The 20,329-nt window shown below is 31.8% G+C and overlaps 1 long non-coding RNA gene across 1 annotated transcript; it reads right to left on the reverse strand.

Moving 5' to 3' along the window:
• Window positions 1–18,361: 18,361 nt before the first annotated feature.
• On the reverse strand, window positions 18,362–20,236 carry LOC116405015. The gene is made up of 2 exons (XR_004218071.1): window positions 20,032–20,236; window positions 18,362–18,932 (listed from the first exon to the last, which is right to left on the reverse strand). It is a non-coding gene; the product is annotated as an uncharacterized LOC116405015 (long non-coding RNA).
• Window positions 20,237–20,329: the final 93 nt, after the last annotated feature.

Raw genomic sequence — 20,329 nt, forward strand, 5'->3', positions numbered from 1 at the left:
GTTCATGTTCTCAACGAAAGGGATGTGAGACTAATGTGTATTATTCAATTGAGATATTTGTGAAATAAGGCAATGAGCCTGATTGAACTAAAATGATTTTGTTTATGAAATGTGTTTTCAAAAGGCTTTCTAAAAAGTCACTCACTAAGTCTTTTAACATACGTTTTAAGTTTTTCTCTTCAGTTGGTCAGGCGTTGAGCCCGAGATAAGAAGTTGAGATAGGTACCAAGCAAGGAAGCTTACAAGGACTTGGTTTTTTTTTTTTTTGGGTTAAAATTTTGTATTAATTCAAGGAGATTTGTAGATTATGTTATGGGCCGCATTGGTTAAACTTAATAAAAGAAGTTGTTCAACTTTTTCCTTTGCGTTATGTTGATATCTTATTGCCGCATTGTAGTGTTTTGGTCTGTATGTAGGCAGAGTGTGACAGTTTTGTTCTGTATATGTAAATTAACATTGATATTGAATTTCATTAACAATTACACCACTTTTCATTAAGAATTGGTAAGCGAGGAGTAAGTTCAATAACCAAAATAACCATTTACAAATACATAGATCAAAATTGTGAGTTTAAAAGAAAGTAAACGTAAATAGACACTATGAAAACGTTTGCAGCAAGGAGTGAATTATTATAGTTTTAAGTTATTATTAGTTGAGTAATAATAGTTTGTATTTGTGGTGTATATTATTTTAGTTTTGGTTATAATAATATGCATTTTTACAGTGAATTATTTTAGTTTAAGAAAGAAAAAGTAAACACTGTAACAAAGAATTTAAAAAATGGTAAATAACAAATAGTAAAAATGGGAATTTTTTTTAAAAATAATGTAAAATTTGAAATTCTATTTTTTAAATTTAATTTGTAATCGAACCAATTCTTGTTTTTTTCCTTTTGCCATAAACATGAATTTCTTTTTATTCAATTATCAATGTTCGTTAGTGGCTTCAAGTGTTATTATTATTTTTTTTAGTAATTTTAACTTATCTCAATTATTATTATTACTATTTTAATTTGTTAAATATATTTTTAATAACATGTTTTGTTAATATATGAGATTTTTTAAAAAAATTGAAAATTGGAAAAAAAAAATATATGTATAATTTTGATTAAGAAAGAATTAAATTAAATTAGAAAAATGAATTTAATAAGAAAAATTGAAGATTGAAGATTGTGATATTTAAATATATATAAACAAAAAAAAGTTAATAAAGAAAGATATTTTTAGAATTTGAATGTATAATATATATATTATATTATATGTGAGTATGTATATATAAATAATGAGAAAAAGTGAAGTGTGTGGGACCCACGTATAGAAATAATGAGAAAATAAAATAATGTGGGGCCCAATGTAGTATAAATATAAAAAAAATATAGAATATGTGGGGTCCACTGCATTGAAGTCGTGTACTATTTTTCAAAATAGTTTTACACCAACCCTATCTTTTATATATGTTTCAAATTTTACATTATTTTAAGAAATGATCCTTAGCAAATAGTAAATATTATTACAAATATGACGATATGAAGTAGTGTTTAATATAAGTAAATAAAAGTTTTTAAATAATATTTACTATGGCTACCAGTAATTATTAGTATAGTGGTGCGTATATTTCTAAAAGAAAAAAAAAAAAAAAGAAGGAAAAAGAGTCAAAATCAAAATGAATTTAATATTTTATTTAAAAGAAGACAAGGAAAGATCGCTTTCAAAATCATATTTTGCTATGGAAAGAGGAATAAAGGGAGAAAGGGAGAAAGGGAGAATCTGAGTGTTCCAAATGAATGGGTCCTACACTTCACTACCAATACAATCTCAACAAACTTTATGAACATTTATTGAAACCAAAATTGAACCTAAGCTACGGTCCTTCGCTATCACATACCAAAATTCCAAAAGCAAAAAAGAAAAGAAAAAGTAACAACAGTGGGGTCTCTCATTATTAATCTCCAAGCCTAATCTGGTCTTTTCACTTATCATGAATAAAAATTCCAAAAATAAATTAAGCATCTCACATTGTTGCCCCAAATTTCCCTTTTAAATCACACATACTCAACGTCAAATCATTCTAACTTTATAATTATCCTTTCTCTTTTTTCAATTTTCATTTTCTCATTTAACTTTCTTCTAATCTTAACCACATTTGCTTCTTTCTCATTCTTTTCTTACTCAATTATTAATGCTTCCTGTTCTCTCTACCCAAATTATACACATTTCTTTCTCATCACTATTACTTCATTTTTCTCACACTCATTTATATTAAAAAAATATTGATTCTTTAATCTTTACATTTCATCTACTTTTTATATAAAAATGGTGATAGAGTATTCTCAAGTCATTCATTGTTTAAAGGAAAAAAAAATAAGAAACCTATAAATAACTTGGTCGACTAACCTTGCAGTATATGATATATTGTTCAGTAATAGGTTTGTGTTTATTATGTGATCCCAACTTCCTTTATTTTAGATATTGTTGTTGAGTTTAGTTGGGTGTTTGTTATGATAACCCATTTTTGTTGGGAGGTTGGATTATTATTTAGTTTGTTCCACTGAAGTGGGGTTGAGATGAAGATATAAATAAAATCTGCATTTTTTGGGAGAAGATATTAAAAAGAGTGGAAGCGATTCAGCATGCACTTTCAACAACTATACAACATTTTGAACATAAACGATGTATCAGCTATTCAATGTACTTCTTAGTGCATAAATTTTATAAAATAGGTTTAGAATGTTCTTTTAAATATCTTTCCACTTTTACTTTAGGTTAATTTTCATAAAATATAAATGTAACAACGGCAAAAAGTTTATGCAGCGGGTAAAATATTTTCATAAAGCCTATGAACCTAAACTATCTTGTTTCAAGATCGTGTATCAAATATAATAGATCTTGAGTACACGATCTTGAATAAAATTCGTTTACATCTTGGTATACGATTATTTAGATCTTAGTAAGTGATGTTACATGTTCATCCACCTTGAAACTAACATATAAGATACAACAATCTTTTTATCTTCAGATGGTGGGAAGTATTGAGTGAATAACTAATAAAAAAATCTGTAAAAATCATAATTAGTTTTAATTTAAAAGGAAAAAGGAAAAGGTAAAGTCCAGTTGTATGTATCACACATGTTTTAATTAGGCTAGTAAGGTTAGGTCATACACAAAACCTCATACTTTGGAGTAGACTTCAATTATGTCTAACTTTTAAAAACAAAATTTTTGTCTTTGAATAATTTTGAAAATGGTTCTTTTTTCAAGAAAACAAAATATATCATTTGTAGGATTTTTCTTTTTTTTTGGTTAAAATAAGACAGAATTTGGCATGATTGCTAATGGGGAAAACTAATAATTGAAACACATGCATCACATAATTTTGAATATCATTCATGTATTTTGAAGTGAAAGTTGATCATGTGCATATGTTTCACAAATATATAAATGATTTTTACATTATTTTGTAAGATAGGTTTTTCTTTTTTCATAACAATCTCTTGGTCTTTCATTTAGTTGCAAATGGTGACTATTTGTCACCACAAATTTTATCCTTCAATTTAACGTTGAAGTTGGTTTTGGAGCAAAAGTATTTAAAAGTTGATATCAAATCGTTCACATAATACAATATATTAAATATAAAAAATGTAATTTTATTTCATTGTCTAAGATGTCCTATTTGAATGCATAATCATAATGCATAATCATATTAGCAAGTGGTGTTATGATTCCCTTAGTGTATGTGTTATGTGGATTGGTAGAGTTGTTTGATGATGAGTATGTTCTCGTTTCATCACTCGTTTTGATATTTGATGACTCAATTAAATTTGTTACTTTAGCCTGGATTAGATAGTATTACGTGCATTGCATGCAAAATATTTCTATATATTTTACCATATGTGAATTTAAAGTTACTTTACGTTTTAATTAGAGTTAAATGAATAAAATATGAGCTATATCATATCTTGTAACTCGTAATTTTGTAATTTGGAATTCGTGTTTGAGTGATTATTTGGAATCTTCAAAATCCACCTAAAATAAATAAATAAAATTTACCTACACTCAATTTTCTTGTAATTGAGTTCTCAATTCAATACTTTATAATTTAAATATTATTTGATTATAACCATTTGGTTGTTTATTTCTTTTTTAAAAATATTATGTTTGTCTTCTCTCATTTTTGTACCATAATTTTTGTTTTTCTTTAGTCAAAATCTAAAATGAAGAAACAAAATTTTAAGATCTTTTCTTGCCGTTTTCAAATTTTAGTTTAGTTTTTTATTTGAAATAGTTGATAGAAAGTGGAGAATAATATAGAAAGTAGAGACAAAAATAAAGTTTGTAAGTTAAATTTTGAAAAGCAAAAAATAAATGGTCATGAAAGTTTAAAATGAATGTACTGTATAACTTCTTATTCTTTAGATCTCAAATAAAGGAAAATAAGTATAATTTATTTAATTATATCAAAACACACTTTAAAATTAAAATATGTATTATGGTTAAATATATGTTGTATAATTTTTTAAAATCATCTTCAAATACTTTTATAAGAGAATTGGAGTAACTAGTATTGCAAATTAAAATAAAGAATATGTAAATTTGTAAATAAATGAAAGTAAAATTGAGAAATAAAATTCATTAATATTAATTTATAATCCATTTGAGAAGAAAATGAGTAATAGAATGAAAGGTATAAAAGTTTTAAAAATAACAAAAGTATCTAATATAAAAACAACCTCAAATGTATGGATTGTACCTTCTACCTTCTTCTGTAAATGCTTCTATAAAACCAAAAGTTTTTGTAAATGTTTCTATTTTCTTCTTCGGTCAATCGCGTAAGTGAGAGTTTAGAGAGAGATTAGAGAAAGAGTCAACTACTTTCTACCTCTAAGTTGTAATGTCCATCTTTTTTAGTTTTTGTAATGTATCATGTTCATATTGTACAGTGGCCGAAAGCCTACATTCTTTAATACATTGCATACTTATTCATTTTCAATCTATCATCATGTTATTGTTCATCTGGCAAAGTGTAACGAGTAGCTTAGGCTTGCGATAAGTTTTTGATAAGAAGTCTAGCTCATAAGGTTCATCGCTTTAGTTAAGCTATACTCCAACGCATAGCCAGCAGTTAGTGCCAACTACTCGAGGAAGCAAGTAACAAGGACATTGTTGACGTGTCCAAGAGGGAGTTTGGAGACAAATTCCACCTTGGCAATTAAACCTCCATCATTTGTTCCGAAAAGAGGACAAGTGTGGATGACTTTGCACCAAGAGGTTGCCACACTTAAAAGAGAGGTAATATGAGTTATGTAAGTGATCACTTCTAGATAGTAATTACGTAATGAAGCTTTATGATTTGCATCTCAAAAGGCAAGCAAGTGTGGCGTTTAAGGCATTGGGAGATACTCGCCTTATAATTAAAAACTAGTTAACTGATTTCCATCACATCTAGAATCTCTGCATGGCTCGACTGCTTATTAACACAGAGACGTTCCTGCACTTTTTCTTAAAAACAAGTTAGTTCACATTCCCTTCGCACCTCCACTCTTACCACCTTTTACAGAATCTATGATGTAGATATTAGGTTAGCTTATATTGTATAGCTTTATTGCCTTGATGAAGGAAGTAAGCTTTATAACTAAAATTTGATATCATTTTCCTGTGTTCAACCCTGACTTACCCAGAAAACCTATTGTTTCTCTTACACTTTGGTAAGCAATAGGAAAACTTGTAATCAACGATGATTTAGTGCTTATACGAAGAATATAGATACAATGAACATCTTGCATGCAATCCAAATACCACCGAGCCAAGTTTTTGGTGTCGTTACAATATAGTGGTAAGTATATCTCCAAGTCAAGAAGTAGCGTCTAGTTAGTCCATTGTTCGTTCGTTGGTTGGAATCGTTCGTCGCTGGCTACAATCGTTCTCTATTGTCTACAAAAACAGCAGTCCACTATAGAGGGAGAGGAAAAAAGTAGTCTGCTGTTCAGGAAAAAAAATTAAAGAATATAGAGGGAGAAAAGGATGAAGAAGACAAACAAGATGATAGTAATATGGAGAGGAAGAAGACGATACAAATCAAGATGATGACGAGTAAACAAACAACAATGAAGGTGAAACTTCAAAAATGAATGGAGAGACATTAACGCCAGATGAGGAATCATCAAATGATGAGGGAACGAAGAAGAAGAAAACTCGCAAAGGAAAGAAGGTAACATTCTGTAACAAATAAAAAAAAAAAACTTTTTTATAATTTTTTTATATAGTTTAAACCAAGGTCCATTGCATGCATTAGGAAAAAGACTACATGTCTAATAGTGAATTCATACAAATCATGTTTGAGATTTATCATTAAATTAATATTACCTTGTATCATCTTATGAATGCAATGTAATATATTTTTCCACCATTACTTTCTATCAATGCAATACACGTTGTATTTGTGTTCCATGAGGGCCTCTACTATAAATATGACATATCTTTTATTCAACATATATTAGGACTGTTTGAATCTAATGTCTTCTTCGAGGAGGAATCGAATTGTTAAAAAATAATTTTGGAGACAATAATTGGTTTAATAATAATAAAAAAAATCATATAAAACCTAGGTGAACATCTAACTAAAAGGTTTAGGAACAATATATTGGGACACTTGCTAGACTTCTACGTCGTAAATCAATCGTCACAGTTATTATTGCATCTTATTTAAAAGATGTGTAAACCAAAATATGTTAACCAGCTAAACTTCCTCATAGGGGGTAGGGTACTAAAATTTAGATTATGTGAGTATGTAATTATAACTGGATTGAACTGTGGGAAAATGTTGACAATTCATTAAGATAACATAAAGGGAGAAGGAAATTTGAAAAAAAAAAAAGAGAGAGAGAGAGAAATTGCATCAAATGACAAAAAACATTTAGAAAGAAATAGCTCATGTCACCTATTTTTTTAATATTGTGAATATGGCAAAATTAGTGGTATCAGACATCTATCAGACGGTAATGGGCTTCAAAAGATGAATGTGAACTGGAAGACATAGTTCTTAGGTACAACAAGAAGTTTATAACAAAGGGAATTCACATTAATGCCCTTGAAGAGGAATACAAAACAATGAAATTTGAAAACAACGTAGACACTGTGAAGATGGTAGTGGTCTATTACACTAAGCTAGCTATGATGGGTAGGGAAAAAACAAGGGCCAATATGGACATGTGGTTGTTTTTGGATGTTGGAAACATAGACTACTATAATAGTCTCGATCGGATAATCATTATGTGGGAGAAGACATTCTTGAAATTGCAATGAGGTCTGGTTGGTAAGGTGAATGGCTACAAAAAGAGGGTTAAGAATAATAAGGACTACATTGTTAAGTATAATTTACCAATATTTCCTCATGCATTCCAAGTAATATCATCAAATAAGCTATTTGTTTGTTATGTTTCTAATACTTTGGTTACTAAGTAGTTCTACTTCGCTATAGCTGGGGGCCTATGAGATCATATTGATTGTTGTTGGAAAGTGTGCGACCCCACTAAATAATTACACCATTCCTCGTTTCTTGAAATGGAAAGCCACATACTCCTTACCCACCAAGAAAATGCAACGAGACTTGTTTGAGACTAACAAGATTTACAACTACTCATTAAGATCATCGATATTCAATTATGACATGAAATTAATAATGTTTTTTTAATGCAGTTGGTGATCACACCCAAACTAGTGATGTTAAAGAAGGAAGAGTTGTATAGGAACACTTTAATTCATGACAGAGTGGATTTATGGGCAAAAAGATGTGGGGACGAGAGTATCACAATTGTTAGTAATTAAGATACTTGCACTCTTTCTCGGACTTTTGGAGAATGAGATGATGCCTCACTTGACCAAACCCATTCCACGCATTATGAGAATCACAAAGATCACTTGGCTCCGACTCTCGTTATAAAAAACATGACACACATCAATCAGATTGCCAACAATGGGATCAACCTCACTTGGAACCCACAAGAGTCGATACTTCACATAGAGTATTGAATGAGTTGGTTGAATAAGTCATGTTAGTCAAATGAAAGATATGAGACATTTAGACAGATTTAGTGTTGGGATTTATGTCCTAAAACTTGTAGATTGTAAATATAATTCATTAACCGTTATTTATTAACAAAATGTTATTATTATTATTTCAACCAGTGTTATTGATTATATTATTAGTTTTGTCTTAATAACCCAAATCCAATAAACTAACATTCTAAGATGTTTGATGAGTCTTGAACAATATATAGAGACATATAACTTTGTCTCAATAACCCAAATCCAATAAACTAACATTCTAAGATGTTTGATGAGTCTTGAACAGTGTATAGAGACATACATGGATCAATGTTCGAGATCAGATCAGCTTAAAGGGTCTATAATATAAGGATAAGGTTGGTTACCTTATCTTGGTAACACTATGAATACAACTCACTTTGTATTTTATACAAACACAATGATCCAGCGCGTTCGTTGAAGTGATATGCGAGTGAGGGTATCCTATGCGATGAGTTTGCATAAGACCGAACCACGAAATAGTAACCACTAGATGTAACTCAGTAACTAGTTAGGTTTCTATTTCATTAGGATGACCTAGGTAACTTAATCTTAATTCTAAGTGTATTATGATGTCCTGTTCACGAGGAATTTTCTTTGATTTGTACGGCTAAGAGTGGTCAGATTGCCGACTCAATATGCTTATCATTTTGGAGACAAGATCAAGTGGAGAGTTGAAAATATAATTACACAAGATGAACTTCACTCCTTCCTAACTTTAGGGTAAGTAGATGGATGTTCCCTTAAATGGTATCTCCAGAACTTGAACAAATGGTCCTACCCTCTCTAGGACATGAGAGAGGTTTCTGTTTATTGGTTGGACCATAAACATGTTGTTCATTAGAGGAACACTAGTATTTAAGGACTAGAAGTAATCCAACGGTGAAACAGTAATTTATCCCAGCTGGTGTTATGAACACTCGTGAATGACTAACTTACTGGTATTGGTTTATATCCGTGGACACACAGTTAACGAATATTGACTAATGTGGTTAATGAGTTTAGTCAATTAATCTCATATCATTGTAACTTTTGAGTTGTATGTCCATTAAGTCTCATTCCTAGCTCGTAAAGGGTAATGAAATTTATTTATATTAGTTGTAATTTGAAAAAAGTTCAAATCCACTTTGAGAATTAAAATAATATATGGTGATACATTATAATATAAAGTTTATATGTTAATTGAACTTTATTATATAAATTTAATTTTGGATATGATTCAAAATTAATTTATCAGAGATAAAATTTGAATTAAATATCAATATAAGATATTTAATTCAACAATTAATTATTGAAGAATTAATTAATTATTTTGTTTTGTTTAATTTAATTTAATTTGATTTATTTAATTAATTAAAACTATAGGATATTTTTTAGAGATATTCATTCGATATGATTTAAATGAAATTAGGATGAGATATGAAGGTCTCCGACGGGCGAGACTCCAATTTGGAGTTTTAGTAGATTCAGAGGCATCAAACTATGTGAATTTTTTTCTCTAATCTATAATTAGAAAGCATGCTTCAATACAAGAAATTTATTAATCAACGACAAAGTTTTAGTGGCACAAGTAATTTTTGTCACTAAAAATTCATTTATAGCGACGAAAAAAAATGTCACATAAGAGTATTATTAGCTACAATTTTTTAATTCGTGCTAAACTATAGAAAATTTTCCCCAATTTCATTTTCCCTCCCACTTTTCATTAAACAATATAATAAATATTTATTTCTTTATAATCTTCCCCTTTCCCTTTACCTCTCACGATAACCCCCTTCCAAAACCCATCCCCGATCTTCACCACTCCACTCCACGACAGCTGGTTTCTCAACCCAAGAAGCATTTCGCCGACGACCCAAGCTCTTTATTTCGACCGTCGACGACGCACGAAAGCTTTCGGTCGCTACCCAAGTTGAAACATTTCTCCTTCCGTTGACAACCCACGATTGCAATGTATCCCCACCATTTCAAGATTTTTACGCGTCCTACTATTTTCGTCGGCAACCCACAACTTCACGCGTCTCCACCGTTTACTCCAGTGACCCACAACCATTACCATTTCTGTCGACAACCCACAACCATTACCATTTCTGTCGACAACCCACAACCACGAAGAAGCTCTTTGACCCACGATCATTTTCGTTTCGGCTACCACAATTGTTTCTATTTTGACCCACCACATTTCAAGTTTTCTTTCTCCTGAACCTCAAGATCTCTTCTCAACCTAAAATTTCATAGTAGATTATTGTTGCTTTAAGTTTTTATTTGCTAGAAATTCTTGGAATAAGATAAATTGTTTTGGTTACTTCCGTATTTGAAAAGGTTTTTTAGTTTCTCATTCTATCTTGATATGTGCCTGTTGTGTGAAATAAAGCTTTAAATATATTGTTCTTTCTTTTGTTAAGGAGGTTCCAACCATCCTTTGATTAGAGAACAATAATGAGTTTTGTTGAGGATAACATTTCAAGTTAATCCTTATTTAAGCTTCTATCATGTGTATGCATATCTAGATTAGTTGTTGTTGGCTTCGATCCATTATTTTGCAATTTACATATGGCTAGCTTTGATTCTAACATATGGATTTCTAACTTAGGTACTTTAAACGTTATTATACTTAGTATGGACCGAAGTTGGATAAATTTAAGAGATCGAGCTTCTAATGAATATTCTGATGGTGTTGTTAACTTTATCAAAATTGCAACTAATTTTTTAGACGAAGAGGGAAGAACAAGATGTCCTTGTTCAAATTGTGGGAACATGAACTGGAATAGATTAGATGTGGTAGAACGTCATCTGTATAAATATGCTATGTCTCCGACTTATAGGCGATGGACATTCCATGGAGATACTGTTGATCTTTCTCCATTTTTGAGATCTAATTCGAGGTTTCTAGGTGCAAGATTTTCCAATTCAAATGAATGTAGAGAAGAGAATGTAAATCTTATAGAAGAGAATGTAAATCTTAGAGAAAACATTGGAGTTGGAGATACTATGGATAATGAGATGCTAGAGATGATTCATGATCTACGTGGACCGATTTTTGAAGAAACTACAACATAATCAAACGAGCAAGATGGGTCTGATAGAATAAATGGAATGTTTCCTAAAGTAGAAGATGAGTTATATCCGAGATGTCTAAAGTTCACTTGTAACGACCCAACTTTTCTAAGTAAATCGAAGTCATTAATTTCAAACAAAGACCTGAATTTACACAAAAATCTCAATTTCAAATAATTTCAAAGTCTCAAAGAAAGCAAAAAATTATATTTGGGTCTGGTTTAAAATAACCAAAACTTTCAAGAAAGGTTTACAAACCATCAATTCATGAATGCAGTTAAACTATAAAATTTTCTAAACAGTCTTAAGTACTAAAACAAAACACGAGAAACAAAACATTGCGGAAGCAAATTAAAATATCCCCTATGGCAATCACGCTTCCTTCCTGCCCCTCGTCGATCTGCCTCCCTTGTTACCTTTGCTTGGAAAAATTAAACACGAAAGGGTGAGTATAAACATACTCAGTAAGAGACCTGCTACTGGTCCCGTTAGGGGAAAAATAAACTGTTAACGTCCTATTGGGATACCCTGCACAGTCACAGTCTTGTGATCCCGTAGGATAGACTCCGAGGGACATACATTTCAGTCTAGTAGGATAGACATATCAGTCTAACGTCCCGAGGGACGTACATTTCAGTCTAGTGTTATGCAAAAACACATATCAGTTTCATGCTCTCGAATGATGCATAATAATTGGTGATCCCGTAGGACACCTACAAACCACACATCCCAATAAAAAGCTAACAATTTTCCCCTCAGTCCATTCTAAACATCATAACAGTCATTTATAACACTGTTCAACTACTTCAATATATACAGTCTTTTCACTTAACGTTCTAACAGTCAACCCATCTCACTTTAGTCCAAAGACCGTGGGTAACATTTTAATACTCATTCAAACAAACTACAAGGTCACAACACCACTCAGTTCACCAATATGAAACCACACTTTAATATATCCTACACCCAATCATATCAAAATCATAAATTTACATCCACATTTTTATACAACACATTCTACTATTATCGTCCTGTCTACATCCACTTCTACATATTATCGTCCTATCTACATCCACATCTACATGTATAATCCCAGACAAACACCATATGCACTCAACATCAAGTCTACGTCAATTTATGTACATATATAAATTCAGTCAAACGTATACCATCCATTCTTTAACATAAGAGTCAATCATCCTCAATTCAATCAACAAACTTTTTAATTTAGTAATTCCATCAACACATATAAAACTATTTAAAGTCATTAAGTCTCTTTAACCACATCGACTTACACTTAGCGGTCATACCCTTTAAGTTACTCAAGTACACACATAAACAGTCAAATGGTTTTAATAGTTGAAATTCACATATGGGTCCAGTAGAAAGTCTCTTACTTTAAAGTTAGGTAAGTCCCTTAACCGAACCTAAACATTAAGACAATTTCTCAATATCTTTCTCCAATGCATCATTCATTTAAAATCAAGCCAATGTAAATGTTTCACAACTTACCCAATTATTCACGAAACGAGTTACAACTAAAATCAAATGTTTGTTGCGAACCCAAGTAACTCACGGCTACCTTCAATATCTTCAAAAATTAATTAACAATTTCAACATTAAATCCGAAGAACCACACCTATGATAACTATGGAATAATCTACAAGATTTCACAACTTTTCACTACAAAAAATCTTACGATAAAACAGCGGCAGTGGTTCCGAAGACAGTGCGAAAAATCTGAAATTGACTTGGGCGTGGGTCGAATTTGGGAACCGCGGCTAGAAGAGAGTCACACGCGGCTGGAAGAAGAGGAAACGCGCCTCTGGAAGGAGACGTGCGCGCTGCCTCACGATCGACCGGCGAACTGACGCGGACAGAGACCGGCGCGGACGTAGCAGGCACGACAGTTGGGGCTTCACGAACGGCGAGGCGACGCGGGTTTGGGGCGGCGTCCGTGGGTCGAAGAAGAAAAGAGGAACGACGGCTTCACAGATCTGGACGAGCGATGGTTGCGGGTGGACGGAGAGAAGAGAGGAAGGGCGGCTAGAAATGGGGGAGGGGGGAAGTTGCGCGCGCGAGGAAGAAGAAAAGGGAAAAAGAATTCTTTTTTCTTTTTCTTTTATTTAATTTAATAATTAATAATTATGATAACAAAATAAATATATATTATTATATTATTACATTTTCAATTCCTTTCTCCCCTTAACTTCTTTTTTTTTCTAATAATTTAAATCTTGAACTAAACAAAAAAATTTACTTAAATAAATACCTTAGAGTTCGGAGTGTTACATCACTTCATTTAATTTTTTAGTGAAACTTATGCACATTAAGGTGCTTAACCATTGGAGCGACAAATCGTTTGATATGTTGCTTGAATTATTAAATGAAGCATTTTTGGATAGTATGAAGCTACCTGCCTCCTACTATGAAGCTAAGAAAAGACTACGTGACCTAGGAATGAGATATGAATCAATTCATGTGTGCAAATTTGATTGTGCTTTATTTTTGGAAAGATTATGCATCACTTGACAAATGTTCGCATTGTGGAGAGTCTAGATATAGGTTGAATGATAGAAAGGGGAAACAAATTCCACATAAGGTGTTAAGATATTTTCCACTAATAGCAAGGTTGCAAATATTATTTCTATCAAAACATATCGTAGATGATATGAGGTGACATAAAGATACGAGGTGTGAAACTGAAGGCATACTTCAACATCTTGTTTATGCTAAGCTTAGCCTTTAAGTTATAATAAGAAAATTAGTTTCTGTAGTATTTTGTCAATATACGGTATTTTTAAGTTCCTAATTAAATTGATCTAAGGTTTCTGTAAAATTTTCCATTGCCAATGCGTTTAATCTCTTCATTTAGTAGTTTTGAAAACTGACATGATTGAGATGAAGGTCAACTTACAACACATCCCAAACTTAATCACCAATTTTGTGAGGTTTGTATAACTCATTAATTCTTGTTAATTATAATGTTTAAGCTTCATGGACCAAGTACTTAAATTTTATTTGCAAGGGGATACTAGCCTATTCACCAACTTCCAAACACAAGGAATGAGAGTTAATTACCTTGGTCCAATTTACACTCAACCCCCACCGAGTCAAACTTACAACCACCTAGGATTGATTCCATTGTACACCCACCTTTTAGTGCCATGGTTTCTTGGTACTTACCTTTAAGATGTATACCATCAACAATAATAACGTGACAACTTCTAAATTGTTGCAAGCTCGAACCTAGTGCCATGAAAACATATTCGAAATATTCATTGTCCTCAAACTTAATCTCAAATACAGTTCCAAATTTCTATTTTCAGTGCTTCCCCATAAGCATGCAACAATGCATATGATTCCTCCGGAGTCTCCCTTGCAAAGGTGAACACCTCAATTGAACATGTTTTCACAGTCGTACAATTGCTAATCATAAATATGTCACACAATTTCATTTTAGTTGCACGAAAAACCAATTTTCAAGAAGGATGGATACACCACACACTATATAGGTACTCAAGAAAAGTCTCATCTTTACATCACTTTTCCTAAAGATCTGTCCCTTTTTAACATTTGTGTCCAAAGGTGATCCAACGAACAATTGGATTATCAAGTCCCCATGTCTTGCAGCACTACTAGAAGATATCTTTCTAGGATTGGATTGAGTCTGACAAGTACTATTTCCAACAATATGGCCTAAAACATTAGATTGTTCTCCAAACATGTTGGATTGTTCTTGATATCGTATTGACCTACTTGTCACATCTTTATTATAGATCGATCCGTTCATCACATCAGGATCACATGATACCATTTCAACACTAGTGCAATTATCATAATCTTCTACTGTAACATATTTATTACAACACTGCCACGTGTTTTCCATGTCGTTCTCTAAAGACTACTGTTGGAAAAATTGCAGGATTGTTCTTTTTAGTGTCTGCCATTATTCCTTCCTATTGGATCTTTTCAAGACTTATATATATCTGAGTTCTACTATGGGTATATTTGTCAAGCAAAAATTGGACATCATTGTTATCCTTTATTAATGCAATAGGAGAATCTAAATCCAACTTATATCTGAGCCACATAACTATATTATACAATGATGCACTGCATTTAGTCACTTTGTATATTAGTTCTCTCAATGCAATATATGTCAATGTTGTTGGGACTTCGACACCCTTTAAACGACCTTCATTCTAGCATTATTTCTCCTCGTCTCATATACTACCTATTTGCATAAATATATGCTTATTTTCCATCCTTCAATGCAAACAAAAAATCAATAAAACTATTCTAGCATACAAACATTTACCAATAATTTTGTAAAATACTTGTTACTAGCTGCACTCTACTTGATGCACACTACACGATGTATGCTACTAGATACACGAAATAGGATACTTGGTAAGTGGCATGTTGCATGTTGCATGTTGCTTGATCCTATCTACAATCGTCATTCTACATGACATGCAAAACCCACTGACTATGTGCTTACCATGTAACCTAATATGGTCACTCACCCATTAAATGCACTAATTGATTATATTCAACCAACCCATACACAAACCGATTATTGCATAACATGGCAAGTATTCCAAAATAGTGTTTGAGTGCAACTTACGTGATTCAATTGAACAAGCATTCCTAATTATCTTAATAAAACGTTATCTTCAGAGAGTTCCACTTGGGGGTTCCAGTTATGATATGGTATAGGTTTAGTTTCGTTCTTTGATACAATTTTTTTGGAGGGAAATTCAAGTTTTGAAGTGTGTGGTGTATTATATGCAAAATGATGTTTCATTAATTTGATGAAATCAGATTTTACCAGTTGTCAGTAATTATATTTGTCCATAAATTGTGATGATACGTATACTCACATTTAATGAGGAAGAATCAAGGATCGAATAGTGAACAATAGGGTATCGTGCATCGAGTAAAGCGTGTATCAAGTAACTTAAAAATGTAATCTTTTCCGTTAACTGGGAGAACGAAGAAACATGTGTCAAACATCGAGTAACAAGTAGACGTGCATCGAGTAATGAGTGACCATTGTACTTACGTACTGAACTTGGAGCAAATATATAACTTCACACGGTGGTGACGTAATAAGGCCACTTTTTATTGAGTGGAGAAAATTAGACTTTTTTTTTTAGTGAGCCTCTGAAAAGAGGACATGTGTACAAAAACCTATTTTAAAGTCACTCTAAAATACACTTTTAATCACTCAAAATTAATTTAATATTGAAATTTATATTTTTCAATATAATATTCTCTCATAATAAAAGAATTAAAAATATATTTCATAATAATTTTAAAATAAAAAAGTGATATTAATCGATTTAGAATGAACATGACATACTCTTAACTACATGACTCCTCAAGTCTTGTGATTCATAAAGACACGTGAGAAGATTTTATTTTTCAAAAGAAAAAGTAAAAGTTACAACACTCATTCAAATTTTAATAAACTTTAAATTATTAAAGTTGCACACTTTTTCAATATTCAATATTTATCTATACATTGAGCTGATTTATTTTTTTAAATATCTTACAAGATATGAAGAAAGCTTCCTAACTCAAACATTGTGACACACTAAGAACTCTTGTAATATTTATGCAACTCTAGTTTAGTTTCGTAAATAAAAAAGAATAATAAACAATTATAATTATTTACAAAAATATATGAAAGTTTGTGATTCTATTTAATTATAGTAAAATATTAGACACTAATAAAATGTTTATACACATTTGTCCTATATTTAAAATTGAAACCCTTGCAAAAATAGCAAAATAATTTATGATAATATGACTCATATCACTGCATTTTTCTAAACTGCAAAAATAACAAATTTAAAAGTGAATAACCATATGATTACCGTATAATAGTCATCCGATATTCCTATGATTACCGATAGCTGTTTGATATCATTAAATTTACCATATTTGTATTACGTAAAAAATAGATGTCATAAGCTATTTTTTTCTAAATATGTTTTAATTTTTGTTATAGAATAAGTATTTTGATTTAATTGGGTATATTTAAAAATGAAATTAAAAATGAAAAGATTAATTCCAAATTGAAACCTACCAAATGCACTTTTTCCAAAATAATATGATCAATTCATATTATTGGGTCCACATTGCATAAAATCCTTCACCAATGAAAGTTTGAAAAAGCTCATCTCACTCACCAACGTGCCTCCCTCCCCCAAAACTCCAAACCCCACACCAACATAAAATATTATTATTTCTTTACTTTTTGTTGTATTTTAATCCATTTATTATTAAAGGATTGAATTAAGAAAAAATGTTGTTTAAAAAATTTATTTTTGTTTACTGTTTTTGGTAGAAGTTGTTTAAATAACAAAATAACTTAATTTATAAATTAAAGAGAACAAAATAGATCTTACAATTTAAATATTTATTTATGTAAAATATTTATTTTATTAAGAAAGAAACAAATTCCACTATCTCTACTTTGGAAATGTTTTCTTGTTCCCTTTTTCCGCTCCCAGTCGATGCCAAAGCAACCAAAAGAAATTTCTTTCTCTTTTTTTAATAAAAAATATTTATTAAAATTATTTTTGGGGAATTATCAAAAATAGGATAATTTGGAAGGATGTAAAGAGTTTTGAGATGAATTTTAAAAAAGATGACTTTTAGGACAAATTAGTTGGAAAAAGTCTATATTACCCTCAAGTTAAAAAATATCCTAAAATCAATTTATGAATCCTCTCTTCTCCTTCTCCTTCTCCCTCCGTTTTTTCACTTTCTAAAAATGTTTCATTTTTCTCTCATCCCTCGCTCTGGTGTTCCATTTTCCCTCATTTTCACGAAATTTCCTTTTTCTTCATTTTCCATTCTTTAATTCGTTTTCTTGAAATTTCTTTCTCAAGCTCTTCCCATGGTCTCCCACCGGCCTTTGAAAACCATTTTCTCCATTTTCTCACTTCCAAAAAGAATATTTCATTTTTCTCTCATCTCTCTCCATTTTCATACATTGTGGGATAAATTGGCCTTCCTAATTCTAAGAGCATGAGAATGTTGCTCTCACCTGCATTGTTGTACATTATATAAAAGTTCTGCACACTTTACAATTTTCCAAGATAATGAAATAAAAATTGCATACCAAAAAAAAAAAATGGTATTCATTCCATTATATAAAACTATTTATGTACATAGTTTGGAACATATACAATTCCTTCAAAAGTTGGAACTAAAAGTCAATACATGGGATTGTTGGTCCATAATTGAAATGCCAATTGTTTTCTAAAATATGACATGTTTTCTTGACATAATGTAGCTACATCTAAACCAGAAGCTTCATATTCGAAATACTTAATTGTAAATACACCACAATCACTATTGTTGCGTTGAAGTGGAATGGAGTCGACAATGACAAGTGGCCAAGGTTCCTTGTGTGTTGATGATCCGCCTCTCCTAACAAAGAATCCAGTAGCATCGAGCAAATTTGGCACCATCTCTTGAATTGGCTCTAATATGCTTCTCATATCTTCGGCACTCGTCAGCGACGGAAGCGAATCCCATACCTTAACTTGACAACGTACCAAGTCCAAGCATAATAGAATCCAATGATTGCCATGGATATTGAATGGAGAGTAAATGTAATCAACATTCACCCAAGGATCTTGACAGTCTTGTTTTGATCCGACAACATAGTCAACCTGCTTACTAAATGTGATAAACTACTTACTATAGACTGAAAATGATGAGCAGGGTCAATCTTGTACATGGGACCGTTAGTTGATGTCGAAGCCATACTGAAACCTGCATAAAAAAAAACTAATTAAATATAATTGCATAAGAGACTTACTAAACATGGATGCACTAGCATCTTGGGACTTCTACTCAAAATTTTGGAAGGTGAGAGATAGGTGCTGATAGGTGCGAGATGCTGGAAAACTTCAAGGCAAAGTTGCTAAGTCTAATAAAATTGCTAACCCTAAAGCCTTAACACCTAGTAGAGTAGCTAAACATGCATTCTAAACGGTTTAGGAAGTTAACACTCTTATATTGGGACTTCTACTCAAAATTTTGGAAGGTGAGTCTAATAAAATTGCTAATCCTAAAGCCTTAACACCAAGTAGACTAGCTAAACATGCATTCTAAACGGTTTAGGAAGTTTACACTCTTATATTGGGACTTCTACTCAAAATTTTGGAAGGTGAGAGATAGGTGCTGATAGGTGAGAGATGATGGAAAACTTCAAGGCAAAGTTGCTAAGTCTAATACAATTGCTAACCCTATAGCCTTAACACCTAGTAGACTAGCTAAACATGCATTCTAAACGGTTTAGGAAGTTAACACTCTTATATTGGGACTTCTACTCAAAATTTTGGAAGGTGAGAGATAGGTGCTGATAGGTGCGAGATGATGGAAAAATTCAAGGCAAAGGAAATGGTCTTTCAACAATGCAGCTTATGATAATGTCTTTAGAATACAATCTTTAGAATGCATGTTTAGCACATATCTATTATACTGGTAACTTTGCAGAGTTTATATGGGATACCAAATATATGTTCGAATTCAAGTTCTAAACTCCAAGGTATGGTTTTTCTATTATTACAGTACATTGCAAAGGAAATGGTTTTTCTTCCTAAAAAACAGAATGGCTCCCACGGTTCTCTATGTCTGTGTGCATATGACATGCATTTCTTCTCTAAAATGTGCCAAAAACAAAAAACTCACATCTCAACAGACAACTTAAACAAACAAGATGGAATACTGTAATAATAAATAAGCTACAACAGACTAACTCTAAAAAAAAACTGAGATTTTATTACTCACTTGACTTCAAAGATGATGTATACGGCACTGCCAATGTAGAGGAGTGGATAAGAAATGGAGAGGTCCGGTGAAAACAAACCTGAAATCGAAATGGATGGAAGTGGAGAAGCGTCCGCCGGAGATGAAGTCGAAAGTAAAACAGAAACCCGTGCAGAAGAAATGGAGACGTTCCGTGAACAAGTTGAAATCGGAAAATATAGCGGAGAGTCGTGGAGAAGAAATGGATGGAAGTGGAGAAGAAATGGACGGAAGAGAAAAACGTTCACCGGAGGCGGGAGAGAGTTGAAGGGGTAACTGCAGACGCGGGAGAGTTCAAATGCTCTGGTTTATGTTTTTCTTTTGAACGGCCTTCTGTCTTCGGGTTGAAGAAAAGGAAA

Source organism: Cucumis sativus, chromosome 7 (genome assembly GCF_000004075.3).
Source record: "Cucumis sativus cultivar 9930 chromosome 7, Cucumber_9930_V3, whole genome shotgun sequence".
Classification (NCBI taxonomy): domain Eukaryota; kingdom Viridiplantae; phylum Streptophyta; class Magnoliopsida; order Cucurbitales; family Cucurbitaceae; genus Cucumis; species Cucumis sativus.